The following is a 16988-nucleotide window of genomic DNA, read 5'->3' as shown; positions in this document are numbered from 1 at the left end:
TATGGTGGAACTCTCCCTCACTGATTCCTCTCTGACATTTGCGACCATCGGTGATGGTCGTTACTCCTTCTTCCACTAGTGCATAACAAAGGTCTAGCACCCGGAGAAGAAGGAGAAACGACCCCCACAACAACAGTCGGGCTTCTTCGTCCTCTCATATATGGTGGAGACTCGACAGACTTAAAGTCAACCCGAAATATCATTTAATTATCTTTCTAAAAAAGGATTTGGCTTGTCTCACCTCGAGGTCGGAGGGGGTCGGTGACGGGGATGACGGCGGGGATGATGGAGGGGGGCTCCAAGATTTCTGCGAAAACAAAAACCCTATAAGCTATCAACTAATCATATGCATACGTCTTGCATAGTGCTCTCCAATTTTAGCATTCAAAGTAGGAGTAGTTTTCCAATTTGAGCATTCAATAAGAAAAATCAATAGTATTCAAATTACGATGCATTCAATTATAAGCAAAACTACATCATCTCTTGCATCCTTACATCGTCGAATATTATCACTAATACACCTCGAATACTATCATACATATAACATCACTAGTACAGCTAGAACCGTAGCGCCTGACGGGTATCGGCATGGGAGATGGACACCCAAAGAGAAGGAACCATCACAGGATCGCTCCAGTGAGATCCCTGAAGAACCTGCCAGGTATTGTCGAACCTTCCCTCCAACACAACCATGTAGCGACGGACGTGCTCGTCCTCCTCGCTGACACGGTGACGTACCACCTCCGCGGTGTCCGGAAGCCTCGGCACCGTCACTGGCCCACGCGACCGCCACCAAACAAGGATCGGGTCAACGACGGGCTGGCTCCTCACCAACCTACGCCCCCGGAAGGTAGCACATCCCAAAACCAACCCGGCGGAGCCCAGTCCAAGACATGCCCACTCTGATCAAGCCGACCTCCTCCGCTGAGTCGACGACGAGGATGCGGGATAGGCAACGTCGACGTCGATGCGGGAATAATTGCTTTAACTAAAAAAATAAACTAGTTCTATTAATTTTCTTGCTAAAAATAAACTACTTCTATAGTAAAATAAACTAGTTTTATTAAATCAAGTAGTTCAACTACAAAGCACTTACTATAAATAGAATAAAGTAGTACTTACTAAAAATAAACTACTTCCATATATAGTAAAATAAAGTAGTTTTATTAAACCAACTAGTTCAACTACTAATTAATTAAGCACTTACTATAAATAAAGTAGTTTTTATTAAATCAATTAGTTCAACTACTAATTAAGCACTTACTATAAATAAACTAGTTTTATTAGATCAACTAGTTCAACTACTAATTAACCACCTCCGCGGTGTCCGGAAGAAGAAAAAAAAAAGAGGAGAAGAAGAAAGGATTAATAGAGGAGAAGATCGAAGAAAAAAAGAACAAAAAAAGAGGAGAAGAAGAAAAAATAGAATATATTCTATTTTTTCTTCTTCTCCTCTATTCCTTTCTTCTTCTCCTCTTTTTTCCTCTTCTTCCTCTCCTCTTCTTCTCCTTCTTCCTCTCCTGCTTCTTTTTCTTCTTCTTCTTCCTTCTTTCCTTCTTCATCTTTTCTTCATTTTCCTTATTTTACTTTTTCCTCTACACTAACCTAAAATGCACTAAACTAAAATCAATATCTATGAACAATCTAAATAAAAAATTAATACATATATGAAAAAAGGGCTCACATCGGGGGCGGCCGGCGAGGGTGACGGCGGCGGGGGGCGGAGGGCAACGACGACGGCGACGGGTGGCGGAGGGCGACGGCGGGGGGCGGAGGGCGACGGTGAGGGGCGTAGGGCAACGGCGACGGCGGCGGGGGGCTGAGGGCGACGACTACGGCGACGGGAGGCGGCTCGAGGGTAGCGGAGGGCGACGGCGACGGGGGGCGGCGGAGGTCGGGGGGCAACTAATTGTGAAATTTTCACAAGCCAGTTTATATACCCAGAGCATTGGTTCCGGTTCGTGGCAACAACCGGGACAACCGGGACCAATGCCCCCTTTAGTCCCGGTTGGTGCCACGAACCGGGACCAAAGGTCAGTTTTTGGCAGCCCAAAAGGCGGGAAGCGGCAGCCTTTGGTCCCGGTTGGTGGCACCAACCGGTACCAAAGGGGGGCATTCGTACCGGTTGGTGCCACGAACCGGTTCCAATGCCCCCCTTTAGTCTCAATTGGTGGCACCAATCGGGACCAAAGGCCTCGTTCTGCCCGTGCCCAAATGTTTAGTCCCACCTCGCTAGCTGAGAGGGGCGCGCAGTGGTTTATAAGCCCCACTGTCGCACCCTCTCGAGCTCCTCTCCATTGCAGACTTTTTGGGCCTAATTATCACTGGTATGCCTGATGGGCCTACTGGGCCTTCTGCGGGCCTGAATCCTGGCCCATGGATGGGTTTCTAGTCGTATTCAGGCCGTTGAGGCCCAGTAGGTGGCATATTTTTTTTATTCTTTCCCTGTTTTTTTTCTTTTTTGCTTTATTTATTTTGTTTTGTTTCTACTTACAACAAAAAACTTATTTATTTTATTTTGTTTCTAATTACTTACTTATTATGTAATTTTGCTATTAAAGTTTCTAACAAAAAAAGTTTTTTATGAAAATTCTTTTTTGCTTTTAATTATTTTGAACAGAAAATACTTTGATAATTTTAGTTGCATCAATTTTATATGTAATTTTAGTTTCAATAATACTAGAGGTTGCTTATAATGTTTTGAACAGAAAATACTTTGATAATTTTAGTTTCATAAATTTTATTTATGTTATTAAAGTTTATTTTATTTTGTTTCTACTTACATATTTTATTAAAGTTTATATTATTTTGTTTATAATAACTTATTTAATTTATTTTATGATAATTCTTTTTGCTATTAAAGTTTGTAACAAAAAAGTTCTTTATGAAAATTCTGTGAACTCCTGACTTTTTGTGTGTTCAAAATGCACCATTGAGCTATAAGCCACATCATCAATAAAATTCTTTTTGATTTTAATGTTTTGAATAGAAAATATTGTGATAATTTTAGTTTCATAAATTTGATATAATTTTAGTTTCAATAATACTAGAGGTTTATAAAATGCAACATTCAAAGCATTTCAACAAAACATTCAAAGCATTTCAACAAAACGGACAATCTGTTTCGAGATATCAGGGTTTCATACGGAAACTCATCTGTTACAACATGCATTTCAAATGAATTAGGAAAAGGTTGAAAGTTGGCATGGTATCATCATAATAGTTGTGGAGAGAAAGTCTTCATCTTTTCTTCGCTTGTGTGCTTTGCTTATTGCACCGTAACCATGGATAATCTTCATCATTTATCAGGATGCTTGGGTCAGCCTTGACTTTGAAGGGAGGAATTTCATGAAACTTTTCATAATCTTCGGACATGTCTGTCTTGCCCTCCACTCCCACAATGTCCCTTTTTCTTGAAAGAACTATGTGGCGCTTTGACTCATCGTATGATGTATTCGCTTCCTTATCTTTTCTTTTTCTCGATTTGGTAGACATGTCCTTCACATAGATAACATGTGCCACATCATTGGCTAGGACGAACGGTTCGTCAGTGTACCCAAGATTGTTCAGATCCACTGTTGTCATTCCGTATTGTGGGTCTGCCTGTACCCCGCCTACTGACAGATTGGCCCTTTGCACTTAAACAAAGGGACCTTAAAATCATGTCCGTGGTCAAGTTCCCATATGTCCACTATGTAACTGTCGTGGAATTATCACGACAGATGTCCTAGTGGAAGAACTTAGTCGTAGGGCCATCGCAACTAGGAAGCTTAAAGGGGTTAATCGGGACAAAGGACACGAGAGATTTTATACTAGTTCAGCCCCTTATGATGAAGGTAAAAGCCTACGTCTAGTTGTGTTGGTATTGCTGGGATTTTGATCACCAAGAGGCTAGTTCACCGGCTTGGCTCTTGATCTGTTGTTTCTTGCCCTAAGCCGCCACCGGGTCGTCCCCTTATATACACGGGTTGACGCCTGGTGGCCTACAGAGTCTCGGCCGGCTCATAAAACGTGTCCAGCTCGGTGACTTCTTTTACATGCCTTTCTTTACAAGTCTTCCCTTATATATGGCGGTTTACAATATTGGGCCTTAAGCCGCCTCCAGGCCTTTAGGCCTTCTATAAGGTTTAATAAACTATCGTCTTGAGTGTTTACTGGGCTTCCTTCGTGACTCGCCATTGGGGTTGACCAGGCCCCTCCTGGGCGGGTCATAACTGATAGTTATATCCCCAACATTAGGCCCCAGGTTGACTTCAAACTTTGTTCTTTATCAATCTTCAATACTTAGACAAAATCCATCTTCTTATCCTCGCAGAGGTTTTTGTAACCCGCCATGACGTCATCTCTGGAAAACACAAAAAACTTTTATGACGTCATCTCCCAACGGATCTTCATCTTTAATGCCTTCCGAGAATCGAGGCGTCCATCTAGTTAGATAACCATTATTCGGTTCTTCCTCGATTTTCGCGCCTGTCTGTTCACTTATTTCCTTATAAATAGGCATGCCCCGGTCTTTTCTCATTCCTCTCTCTTCTTCATATTCTTCCTCTCGCAACTCCACTGCAGCTCGAGCCCCGCCGCCGTCGCAGAGCACCTCGTCGCCGACCTTGGCCGCTGCATCAACCAGATCTGGTTCAGAGAACGGCGGCGATCTTCCTTGGAGGATCTGTAGCCGTAAGTTCTCGTTCTCTTGTTCCTCAGATCCGCATTCAAAGCTTCTAGGTTTTCCTCATGTTCTTCATAGTTCTTCACGTTTTCTTCGTAGTCCTTCCACTGCCTCCTCCTCTTGATCCAAAAGAGATGTATGCTTGAGCGGTAGTTGTTTGGTGCCTACTTTTGACATTAGCAGATCCCTTTTTCTGGTACAAGAGCCGCATTTAGAACTAATGAACTCATCTGAGCTGTATTTTTAGGTCTAGGAATTTTTTTCATTTTGAACGACCATTTGATCCATATTAATATCCAGAAGTTTAAGAAACATGTTTGTCTCCATACTTAACCAATTTCTGTCGCTGGTATTTCTCAAATGTCTGTAGTCATGGCGGCTTACTGTGTCGTCTTACTTTTCCTTATATGACATTAGCCCTTAATTAAGCCGCCATTACTCCCCTGTATCATCTTGTACTTTCATCATATTTATTGAATTGAACCGGCATGTTACCTTCCTTTCAGTATGTTTTTGAACACAATGCCATCCAAAACGCCGACTGTCTGCAACTGGGTTCCCTCAATCGTAACCGAGGAGCATTTGAAGGAGTTCTTCTTCATATGATTTTTGCCAGGAAAAAATCTCATGTCTTACCGTGCACCTGACCCGGACGAAGAACAGCCCAATCCAAAAGATGGTGAAGTCATTGTCTTTACTGACCACATGAATCGTGGCTTTTCACCGCCCGGCTCAAAGTTCTTCTGAGATGTCCACCATTTTTTCAAACTCCACCCTCAAGATATCGGGCCCAATTCCATATCCAATATCTGCAACTTCCAAGTGCTCTGTGAGGTGTACCTTCAGGAAGAGTCGATCGTGGAACTGTTTAGAGAGTATTTTTATCTGAACCGGTAGAACGAGTGCACCAACGGCCTTAGCTTGGAGCTTGGAGGAATCTCAATTCAGCGTCGGCAGGGCGCTGTATTCCCCCTCATAGTCTTGCCGAGTCATCCAAAAGACTGGAATCAGACTTGGTTCTATTGTCAAGACACTTCACCAGCAAACGAGAAGCCACTGCCGGGTTATCACGCCGAGCGTCTTGACTCCAAATTTGTGCTCCCTGACAAGCTTACTGCTGCCGAACGCAAAAAGATGATCCCATCAATCAAAAGGATTAACGCCTTATTAGGGAATGGCTTAACCAAAGTTGACCTGACCCGCTGTTGGATCTCATGGCGGGTTATCCCTCTAAGCCGCCGATCAAAACTAAGGTGTGAATATGGTGGAGGCCCAAATGATTCTCTTTGTCACAGCCCCGTCCAATTACCCGAAGAAGATATTGTTGCAATGTCAACCCTTCTGGTAAACGACAAATACGAAGACTGCAGTAAGGTCGGGTTAAACCCCTTCTGCAAACTTAACCCGGCGCCAGAGGTAAAAAACCTTTGATTCCTTTGTATTTTCCCAGCCGTCTTAAGTACTTGCTTGATCTTTCATCTTTGTTTATTCATCTACAGGCCAGATCTGATTTCTGGAAAGCCAAGTACGACCACAAAGCCGCCAAGAAGGCTAGAGCCGCTGCTATCAACACCAAGAAAACGACCCGGCGGTCCAAGAAGAAAAAAGTACCGCTGAGGATATGATGAAGCTTGATGATACTTCTGAGTCGGAGGTAGCCCTTGACTCCCTTGGCCAACTTTTTAATAATCTTATTAACACTAATCATTGCCAGGGGCCAGTCAGGCCGTGGAAGAAGAGGTAACTATTTCCTCCGACTCAGCCCATTTGCCAAGACAGAAACTTCGAGTCGTAACCCGGAAAGTAAGGTTTTCACACCCTTTGGCTTATCTGGATCCTCATTTTCTTTTGAAAAAGCAGCAACATGAGAGCCGCCGTCAGACCCGGAATGATGATGAACCGCCTGCTATTCTTCAACAGACTCCTCAAAAATGCCAGAATGAGGTTTATTTCTTTGTCTTTGACTTTCTGTTAATGGATCTTCTCCCTTGCATTACTTACTTTGTTTTATCTTTGCAGGAGGTGTCTCGCTCTTCTGGCGACTCGTCTCAGACCCAATTTCCGGCTTTCAAGACTGCTCCTGGGTAAGAAAGAACCATTTTTCCTCCGTGCTTTTCAAATTGTATCTTTATACTGATAGTGTCATAACATTTCTTTTAGTGGTCAAGCTAAGTCCAAGAAGGCCAAGGTGGCTAAACAAGTGGAAGACCCGCCAGTCCTGGCGCCTGAACCGGCCATGCCACCTTCTCCCCCTCGTACTAAAGCTCCAGAAGATCCGGCCGCCAATGCTGAATTAAATCCTCCTGAGCCGTCAGCCGACAATACCACCATTAACCCTTCTGCCACTGGTCCATCCAGCTCGGCTAACCCACCATCACCGTCCGCTCAAGACGTTCTGATCACTGGCAGCCGCTTCATTGAGCCGGGGAATCCCACCGTGTTGGCTCATCATACTGCAAAACAAGAGGCACTAGAGAGACAAAAAGTGTGTTTTGATATTTCGCATTATGGCCATCTGAATGCCAACGATATATTATCCGGCTATCTCAGCCATGTGCACTCCAGCCGCGACTCAGAGATCGAAATGGTCAAGCAGTTGCAGCTAAAATATGAGGTATATTCTTCCGGCTTACTTATATTCTGCCAGCCCCCAAGTCTTCAGATTGTGAGAAAACCGGAATGATCCGTAGACTTTATGATATAGGCTAAGACTGTACCTTTAGATTTTCTGGAAATCCAATAAAATTTGAACAAAACTTCACCTATAGTCCCCAAGGGCCGGTTCATTTAACCATAAATGAACCGGTACTTTGAATTTCATAACTGTCTTGTACCGAATCCAAAAAATATTGTAATCCGGCTTAACCTTGAGAAACTTTGCTGAATATCATACACTAGCCCCCAAGTGCCAAGTGATGTTACTTTGTAAAGTATTTGGGACTTGAATGTTGGGGAACGTAGCATAAATTCAAAATTTTCCTACGTGTCACCAAGATCTATCTATGGAGTCATCTAGCAATGAGGGAGGAGTGGATCTACATACCCTTGTAGATCGCGCGCGGGAGCGTTCAAGAGAACGGGGTTGATGGAGTCGTACTCGTCGTGATCCAAATCACCGATGATCCTAGCGCCGAACGGACGGCACCTCCGCGTTCAACACACGTACGGAGAAGCGACGTCTCCTCCTTCTTGATCCAGCAAGGGGGAAGGAGAGGTTGATGGAGATCCAGCAGCACGACGGCATGGTGGAAGTAGCGGGATTCCAACAGGGCTTCACCAAGCGCTGCGGGAGGAGGGAGATGTGTCATGGGAGGGAGAGGGAGGCGCCAGGGCTTAGGTATGGTTTCCCTCCCTTCCTCCCACTATATATAGGGCCAAGGGAGAGGGGGAGGGCACAGCCTTGCCCCTTCCTCCAAGGAAGGGTGCAGCCAAGGGGGGGAGGAGTCCATCCTCCCCAAGGCACCTCGGAGGTGCCTTCCCCCTTTAGGACTCTCCCCTCCTCTTGTCCCTTTGGCGCATGGGCCTCTAGGGGCTGGTGCCCTTGGCCCATGTAGGCCAAGGTGCACCCCCTACAGCCCATGTGGCCCCCCGGGTCAGGTGGCCCCACCCGGTGGACCCCCGGGACCCATCCGGTGGTCCCGGTACAATACCGGTGACCCCGAAACTTGTCTCGATGGCCGAAATAGCACTTCCTATATATAATTCTTTACCTCCGGACCATTCCGGAACTTCTCGTGACGTCCGGGATCTCATCCGGGACTCCAAACAACTTTCGGGTTACCGCATACTAATATCTCTATAACCCTAGCGTCACCGAACCTTAAGTGTGTAGACCCTACGGGTTCGGGAGACATGCAGACATAACCGAGATGACTCTCCGGTCAATAACCAACAGCGGGATCTGGATACCCATGTTGGCTCCCACATGTTCCACGATGATCTCATGGGATGAACCACGATGTCAAGGACTTAATCAATCCCGTATACAATTCCCTTTGTCTATCGGTACGACAGTTGCCCGAGATTCGATCGTCGGTATCCCGATACCTTGTTCAATCTCGTTACCGGCAAGTCTCTTTACTCGTTCCGTAACACATCATCCCGTGATAAACTCCTTGATCACATTGTGCACATTATGATGATGTCCTACCGAGTGGGCCCAGAGATACCTCTCCGTTTACACGGAGTGACAAATCCCAGTCTCGATTCGTGCCAACCCAACAGACACTTTCGGAGATACCCGTAGTGTACCTTTATAGCCACCCAGTTACGTTGTGACGTTTGGCACACCCAAAGCACTCCTACGGTATCCGGGAGTTGCACAATCTCATGGTCTAAGGAAATGATACTTGACATTAGAAAAGCTTTAGCATACGATCTACACGATCTAGTGCTATGCTTAGGATTGGGTCTTGTCCATCACATCATTCTCCTAATGATGTGATCCCGTTATCAACGACATCCAATGTCCATGGTCAGGAAACCGTAACCATCTATTGATCAACGAGCTAGTCAACTAGAGGCTTACTAGGGACATGGTGTTGTCTATGTATCCACACATGTATCTGAGTTTCCTATCAATACAATTCTAGCATGGATAATAAACGATTATCATGAACAAGGAAATATAATAATAATCAATTTATTATTGCCTCTAGGGCATATTTCCAACAGTCTCCCACTTGCACTAGAGTCAATAATCTAGTTCACATCGATATGTGATTAACACTCAAGGTCACATCCCCATGTGACTAACACCCAAAGAGTTTACTAGAGTCAATAATCTAGTTCACATTTACCATGTGATTAACACTCGATGAGTTCTGGGTTTGATCATGTTATGTTTGTGAGAGAGGTTATAGTCAATGGGTCTGAACCTTTCAGATTCGTGTGCGCTTTACAAATCTCTATGTCATCTCCTAGATGCAACTACTATGCTACATTTGGAGCCATTCCAAATAACTGTTCTACTTGGAGCTATTCTAAATTGTTGCTCCATTATACGTATCCGGTATCTCTACTCAGAGCTATCCGGATAGGTGTTAAGCTTGCATCGACGTAACCCTTTACGACGAACTCTTTTACCACCTCCATAATCGAGAAAATTCCTTAGTCCACTAGTTACTAAGGATAACTTTGACCGATGTCCTATGATCCATTCTTGGATCACTCTTGTACCCCTTGACTGACTCATGGAAAGGCACACTTCAGGTGCGGTACACAACATAGCATACTGTAGAGAGCCTATGATAAAAGCATAGGGGACGACCTTCGTCCTTCCTCTTTCTTCTGCCGTGGTCGAGCTTTAAGTCTTAACTTCATACCTTACAACTCAGGCAAGAACTCCTTCTTTGACTGATCCATCTTGAACACCTTCAAGATCATGTCAAGGTATGTGCTCATTTGAAAGTACCAATAAGCGTTTTGATCTATCCTTATAGATCTTGATGCTCAATGTTCAAGTAGCTTGATCCAGGCTTTCCATTGAAAAACACTTTCCAAATAACCCTATATGCTTTCCAGAAATTCTACATCATTTCTGATCCATAATATGTCAACAACATATACTCATCAGAAATTCTATAGTGCTCCCACTCACTTCTTTGGAAATACAAGTTTCTCATAAACTTTGTATACACCCAAAATCTTTGATCATCTCATCAAAGCATACATTCCAACTCCGAGATGCTTACTCCAGTCCTTAGAAGGATTGCTGGAGCTTTGCATACTTATCAGCATCTTTCAGGATTGACAAAACCTTCCGGTTGTATCACATACAACCTTTCCTCAACAAAAAACGTCGAGGAAACAATGTTTTGACATCCTATCTGCAAGATTTCATAAATAATGCAGTAATCGCTAATATAATTCCAACAGACTCTTAGCATCGCTACGAGTGAGAAAGACTCATCGTAGTTAACTCCTTGAACTTGTCGGAAAACATCTTAACGACAAGTCGAGCTTTCTTAATGGTGATACTTACCATCATTGTCCGTCTTCCTTTTAGAATCCATCTGTACTCAACACTTTGTTTTCATATATGGATCCTCTCTCGGATTATATGGCCTCGAGACATTTTGGAATCCAGGCCCACCATCGCTTCCCCGTAGCTCGTAGGTTCATTGTTGTCTAGCAACATGACTTCCAAGACAGGATTACGTACCACTCTGACGTAGTACGCATCCTTGTCATCCTACGAGGTTTGGTAGTGACTTGATCTGAAGTTTCATGATCACTATCATAAGCTTCCACTTCAATTGGTGTAGGTGCCACAGGAACAACTTCATGTGCCCTGTCACACACTAGTTGAAGAGACGGTTCAATAACCTCATCAAGTCTCCACCACCCTCCCACTCAATTCTTTCGAGAGAAACTTTTCTTCGAGAAAGGACCCGATTCTAGAAACAATCCCTTATTGCTTTCAGATCTGAGACAGGAGGTATACCCAACTGTTTTGGGTGTCCTATGAAGATGCATTTATCCGCTTTGGGTTCGAGCTTATCAGCCTGAAACTTTTTCACATAAGCATCGCAGCCCCAAACTTTTAAGCAATGACAGCTTAGGTTTCTCTAAACCATAGTTCATATGGTGTCATCTCATCGGAATTACGTGGTGCCCTATTTTAAAGTGAATGTGGTTGTCTCTAATGCCTAACCCATAAACTATCATGGTAATTCGATAAGAGACATCATGGTATGCATCATATCCAATAGGGTGCAGTTATGATGTTCGGACACACCATCACACTATGGTGTTCCAGGCTGTATTAGTTGTGAAAAAATTTCCACAATGTCTTAATTCTGTGCCAAACTCGTAATTAAGATATTCATCTCTATGATCATATCAGATATATTTTATCCTCTTGTCACGACGATCTTTCAACTTCACCCTGAAATTACTTGAACCTTTCAATAATTCAGACTCGTGATTCATCAAGTAAATATACTCAACATCTACTCAAATTATCTGTGAAGTAAGAGCATAACGATATCCACTACACGCCTCAGCACTCATTGGACTGCACACATCAAAATGTATTACTTCCAACAAGTTGCTTTCTAGTTCCATTTTACTGAAAACGAGGCTTTCAGTCATCTTGCCCATGTGGTATGATTTGTATGTCTCAAGTGATTCAAAATCAAGTGAGTTCAAACGGTCCATTTGTATGGAGTTTCTTCATGCATATACACCAATAGACATGGTTCGCATGTCTCAAACCTTTCAAAAATGAGTGAGTCCAAAGATCCATCAACATGGAGCTTCTTCATGCGTTTTATACCGATATGACTTAAGTGGCAGTGCCACAAGTAGGTGGTACTATCATTACTATCTTATATCTTTTGGCATGAACATGTGTATCACTATGATCAAGATTCAATGAACCATTCATTTTAGGTGTAAGACCATTGAAGGTATTATTCAAATGAACAGAGTAACCATTATTCTCCTTAAATGAATAACCGTATCGCGATAGACATAATCCAATCATGTCTATGCTCAACGCAAACACCAATCTCGATGGTAGAGGGAGTGTGCGATGTTTGATCACACCAAGCTTGGAAAAAACTTCCAACACATATCGCCAGCTCACCTTTAGCTAGTCTCCGTTTGTTCTGTAGCTTTTATTTCGAGTTAATAACACTTAGCAACCGAACCGGTATCTAATACCCTGGTGCTACTAGGAGTACTAGTAAAGTACACATCAACACAATGTATATCCAATATACTTCTATCGACCTTGCCAGCCTTCTTATCTACCAAGTATCTAGGGTAATTCTGCTCCAGTGGCTGTTCCCTTTATTACAGAAGCACTTAGTCTCGGGTTTGGGTTCAACCTTGGGTTTCTTCACTAGAGCGGCAACTGAATTGCCGTTTCATGAAGTATCCCTTCGTGCCCTTGCCTTTCTTGAAACTAGTGGTTTCACCAACCATCAACAATTGATGCTCCTTCTTGATTTCTACTTTCGCGGTGTCAAACATCGCGAGTATTTCAAGGATCATCATATCTATCCCTGATATGTTATAGTTCATCACAAAGCTCTAGCAGCTTGGTGGTAATGACTTCCGAGAAACATCACTTTCTTATCTGGAAGATCAACTCCCACTCGATTCAAATGATCGTTGTACTCAGACAATCTGAGCACAAGCTCAACAATTGAGCTTTTCTCCTTAGTTTGTAGGCTAAGAAAATTGTCGGAGGTCTTATACCTCTTGATGTGGGCACGAGCCTGAAATCCCAATTTCGGCCCTCGAAACATCTCATATGTTTCGTGTCGTTTCAAAAACGTCTTCGGTGCCTCAACTCTAAACCGTTTAACTGAACTATCACATAGTTATCAAAATGTGTATGTCAGATGTTCGCAACATCCACAGACGACGTTCGAGGTTCAGCACATTGAGCGGTGCATTAAGGACATAAGCCTTCTAAGAAGCAATGAGGACAATCCTCAGTTTACGGACCTAGTCCGCATAATTGCTACTATCAACTTTCAACTAATTTTTTTCTCTAGGAACATATCTAAACAGTAGAACTAAAGCGCGAGCTACGACATAATTTGCGAAGACCTTTTGACTATGTCCAGGATAATTAAGTTCATCTTATGAACTCCCACTCAGATAGACATCCCTCTAGTCATCTAAGTGATTACATGATCTGAGTCAACTAGGCCGTGTCCGATCATCACATGAGACGGACTAGTCAACATCGGTGAACATCTTCATGTTGATCGTATCTTCTATACGACTCATGCTCGACCTTTCGGTCTTCTGTGTTCCGAGGCCATGTCTGTACATGCTAGGCTCGTCAAGTCAACGTAAGTGTTTGCATGTGTAAATCTGTCTTACACCCGTTGTATGTGAACGTTGGAATCTATCACACCCGATCATCACGTGGTGCTTAGAAACGAACGAACTGTCGCAACAGTGCACAGTTAGGGGGAACACTTTCTTGAAATTTTAATAAGGGATCATCTTATTTACTACCGTCGTTCTAAGCAAATAAGATGTATAAACATGATAAACATCACATGCAATCAAATGGTGACATGATATGGCCAATATCATATTGCTCCTTTTGATCTCCATCTTCGGGGCTCCATGATCATCATCGTCACCGGCATGACACCATGATCTCCATCATCATGATCTCCATCATCGTGTCTTCATAAAGTTGTCTCGCCAACTATTACTTCTACTACTACAGCTAACGGTTAGCAATAAAGTAAAGTAATTACATGACGTTTATGTTGACACGCAGGTCATAAATAAATTAAGACAACTCCTATGGCTCCTGCCGGTTGTCATACTCATCGACATGCAAGTCGTGATTCCTATTACAAGAACATGATCAATCTCATACATCACATATATCATTCATCACATCCTTTGGCCATATCACATCACATAGCATACCCTGCAAAAACAAGTTAGACGTCCTCTAATTGTTGTTGCATGTTTTACGTGGCTGCTATGGGTTTCTAGCAAGAACGTTTCTTACCTACGCAAAAACCACAACGTGATATGCCAATTGCTATTTACCCTTCATAAGGACCCTTTTCATCGAATCCGATCCAACTAAAGTGGGAGAGACAGACACCCGCCAGCCACCTTATGCAACTAGTGCATGTTTGTCAGTGGAACCAGTCTCACGTAAGAGTACGTGTAAGGTCGGTCCGGTCCACTTCATCCCACGATGCCGCCGAATCAAGATAAGACTAGTAACGGCAAGCATATTGAACAAAATCAACGCCCACAACTACTTTGTGTTCTACTCGTGCATAGAAACTACGCATAGACCTAGCTCATGACGCCACTGTTGGGGAATGTAGCATAAATTCAAAATTTTCCTACGTGTCACCAAGATCTATCTATGGAGTCATCTAGCAACGAGGGAGGAGTGGATCTACATACCCTTGTAGATCGCACGCGGAAGCGTTCAAGAGAACGGGGTTGATGGAGTCGTACTCGTCGTGATCCAAATCACCGATGATCCTAGCGCCGAACGGACGGCACCTCCATGTTCAACACACGTACGGAGCAGCGACGTCTCCTCCTTCTTGATCCAGCAAGGGGGAAGAAGAGGTTGATGGAGATCCAGCAGCACGACGGCATGGTGGAAGTAGCGGGATTCCAACAGGGCTTCGCCAAGCGCTGCGGGAGGAGGGAGATGTGTCATGGGAGGGAGAGGGAGGCGCCAGGGCTTAGGTATGGTTGCCCTCCCTTCCCCCCACTATATATAGGGCCAAGGGAGAGGGGGAGGGCGCAGCCTTGCCCCTTCCTCCAAGGAAGGGTGCGGCCAAGGGGGGGAGGAGTCCATCCTCCCCAAGGCACCTCGGAGGTGCCTTCCCCCTTTAGGACTCTCCCCTCCTCTTGTCCCTTTGGCGCATGGGCCTCTAGGGGCTGGTGCCCTTGGCCCATGTAGGCCAAGGCGCACCCCCTACAGCCCAGGTGGCCCCCCGGGTCAGGTGGCCCCACCCGGTGGACCCCCGGGACCCTTCCGATGGTCCCGGTACAATACCGGTGACCCCGAAACTTGTCCCGATGGCCGAAATAGCACTTCCTATATATAATTCTTTACCTCCGGACCATTCCGGAACTCCTAGTGACATCCGGGATCTCATCCGGGACTCCGAACAACTTCCGGGTTACCGCATACTAATATCTCTATAACCCTAGCGTCACCGAACCTTAAGTGTGTAGACCCTACGGGTTCGGGAGACATGCAGACATAACCGAGATGACTCTCCGGTCAATAACCAACAGCGGGATCTGGATACCCATGTTGGCTCCCACATGTTCCACGATGATCTCATCGGATGAACCACGATGTCAAGGACTTAATCAATCCCGTATACAATTCCCTTTGTCTATCGGTACGACAGTTGCCCGAGATTCGATCGTCGGTATCCCGATACCTTGTTCAATCTCGTTACCGGCAAGTCTCTTTACTCGTTCCGTAACACATCATCTCGTGATAAACTCCTTTATCACATTGTGCACATTATGATGATGTCCTACCGAGTGGGCCCAGAGATACCTCTCCGTTTACACGGAGTGACAAATCCCAGTCTCGATTCGTGCCAACCCAACAGACACTTTCAGAGATACCCGTAGTGTACCTTTATAGCCACCCAGTTACGTTGTGACGTTTGGCACACCCAAAGCACTCCTACGGTATCCGGGAGTTGCACAATCTCATGGTCTAAGGAAATGATACTTGACATTAGAAAAGCTTTAGCATACGAACTACACGATCTAGTGCTATGCTTAGGATTGGGTCTTGTCCATCACATCATTCTCCTAATGATGTGATCCTATTATCAACGACATCCAATGTCCATGGTCAAGAAACCATAACCATCTATTGATCAACGAGCTAGTCAACTAGAGGCTCACTAGGGACATGGTGTTGTCTATGTATCCACACATGTATCTGAGTTTCCTATCAATACAGTTCTAGCATGGATAATAAACGATTATCATGAACAAGGAAATATAATAATAATCAATTTATTATTGCCTCTAGGGCATATTTCCAACATTGAAGTATTTTAGAGTCATAAGAAATTGTTTGGCATACATTGAATCTTGACCTTTTGACTTCAATTGAAACCTTTATACATCTGTGTACATTTTGTAGAATGCTTTATCTGAATTGAGCTCGCAATTAAGTGATGCAAAGACCCGGATGGCGGATCAGGAAGCAGAAATCAAGTCTGCTGGCTCCAAACTGCAACTGAGTCTTGCCGAGACGGAAAATTTGAAAACCAGCTTGACTGTCAAGAAGAAAAACTGGGCTGAGGAGAAAACACTGCTGACACAACGCGCCGAAAAGGCAGAAGCAGCTCTTGAGGAGGTTAATATAGAGCTGACCGGTTTAAATAACCGGGTATCTCAAATGGTGTTCGCCATCTTTGGTAAGCCATCTGTGCTGACTTTTCTTACCTTCTTTTGACCCGGAATGCAAACCGCTAGCTGACCCTTTGTGTTCAAAACATGTGCAGGCCCACGAAGCAAGAATCTGAGCCAAGACAACGTGACAAAGCTAAAGGCGGTTTATACCTTAGTAGAGCAGTTGTACATTGGCGCACAACGAGCACTTGACGCTCTATCTCCTGCCAATCAAGGACCCAACCGGCTCAGTGATGTATTAAAGAAGCTATTAATCTTACCCGCCAGGTTCCAAGAAGTCAAGCGCTCCTGTGCTAGAGCCGGAGCTTTAACTGCCCTAAGCTGCTCCAAGGCTTGGGTGCCAGATCTAGACCCGGCGGATGTAGCCAGAGGGTACCCCATGGCAGGACTGCCCCACGGTAAAGGAAGACGG

Source organism: Triticum aestivum, chromosome 7A (genome assembly GCF_018294505.1).
Source record: "Triticum aestivum cultivar Chinese Spring chromosome 7A, IWGSC CS RefSeq v2.1, whole genome shotgun sequence".
Taxonomy (NCBI): domain Eukaryota; kingdom Viridiplantae; phylum Streptophyta; class Magnoliopsida; order Poales; family Poaceae; genus Triticum; species Triticum aestivum.
The sequence above is the reverse complement of the archived record's forward strand: the minus strand, read 5'-3'. Positions refer to the sequence as shown.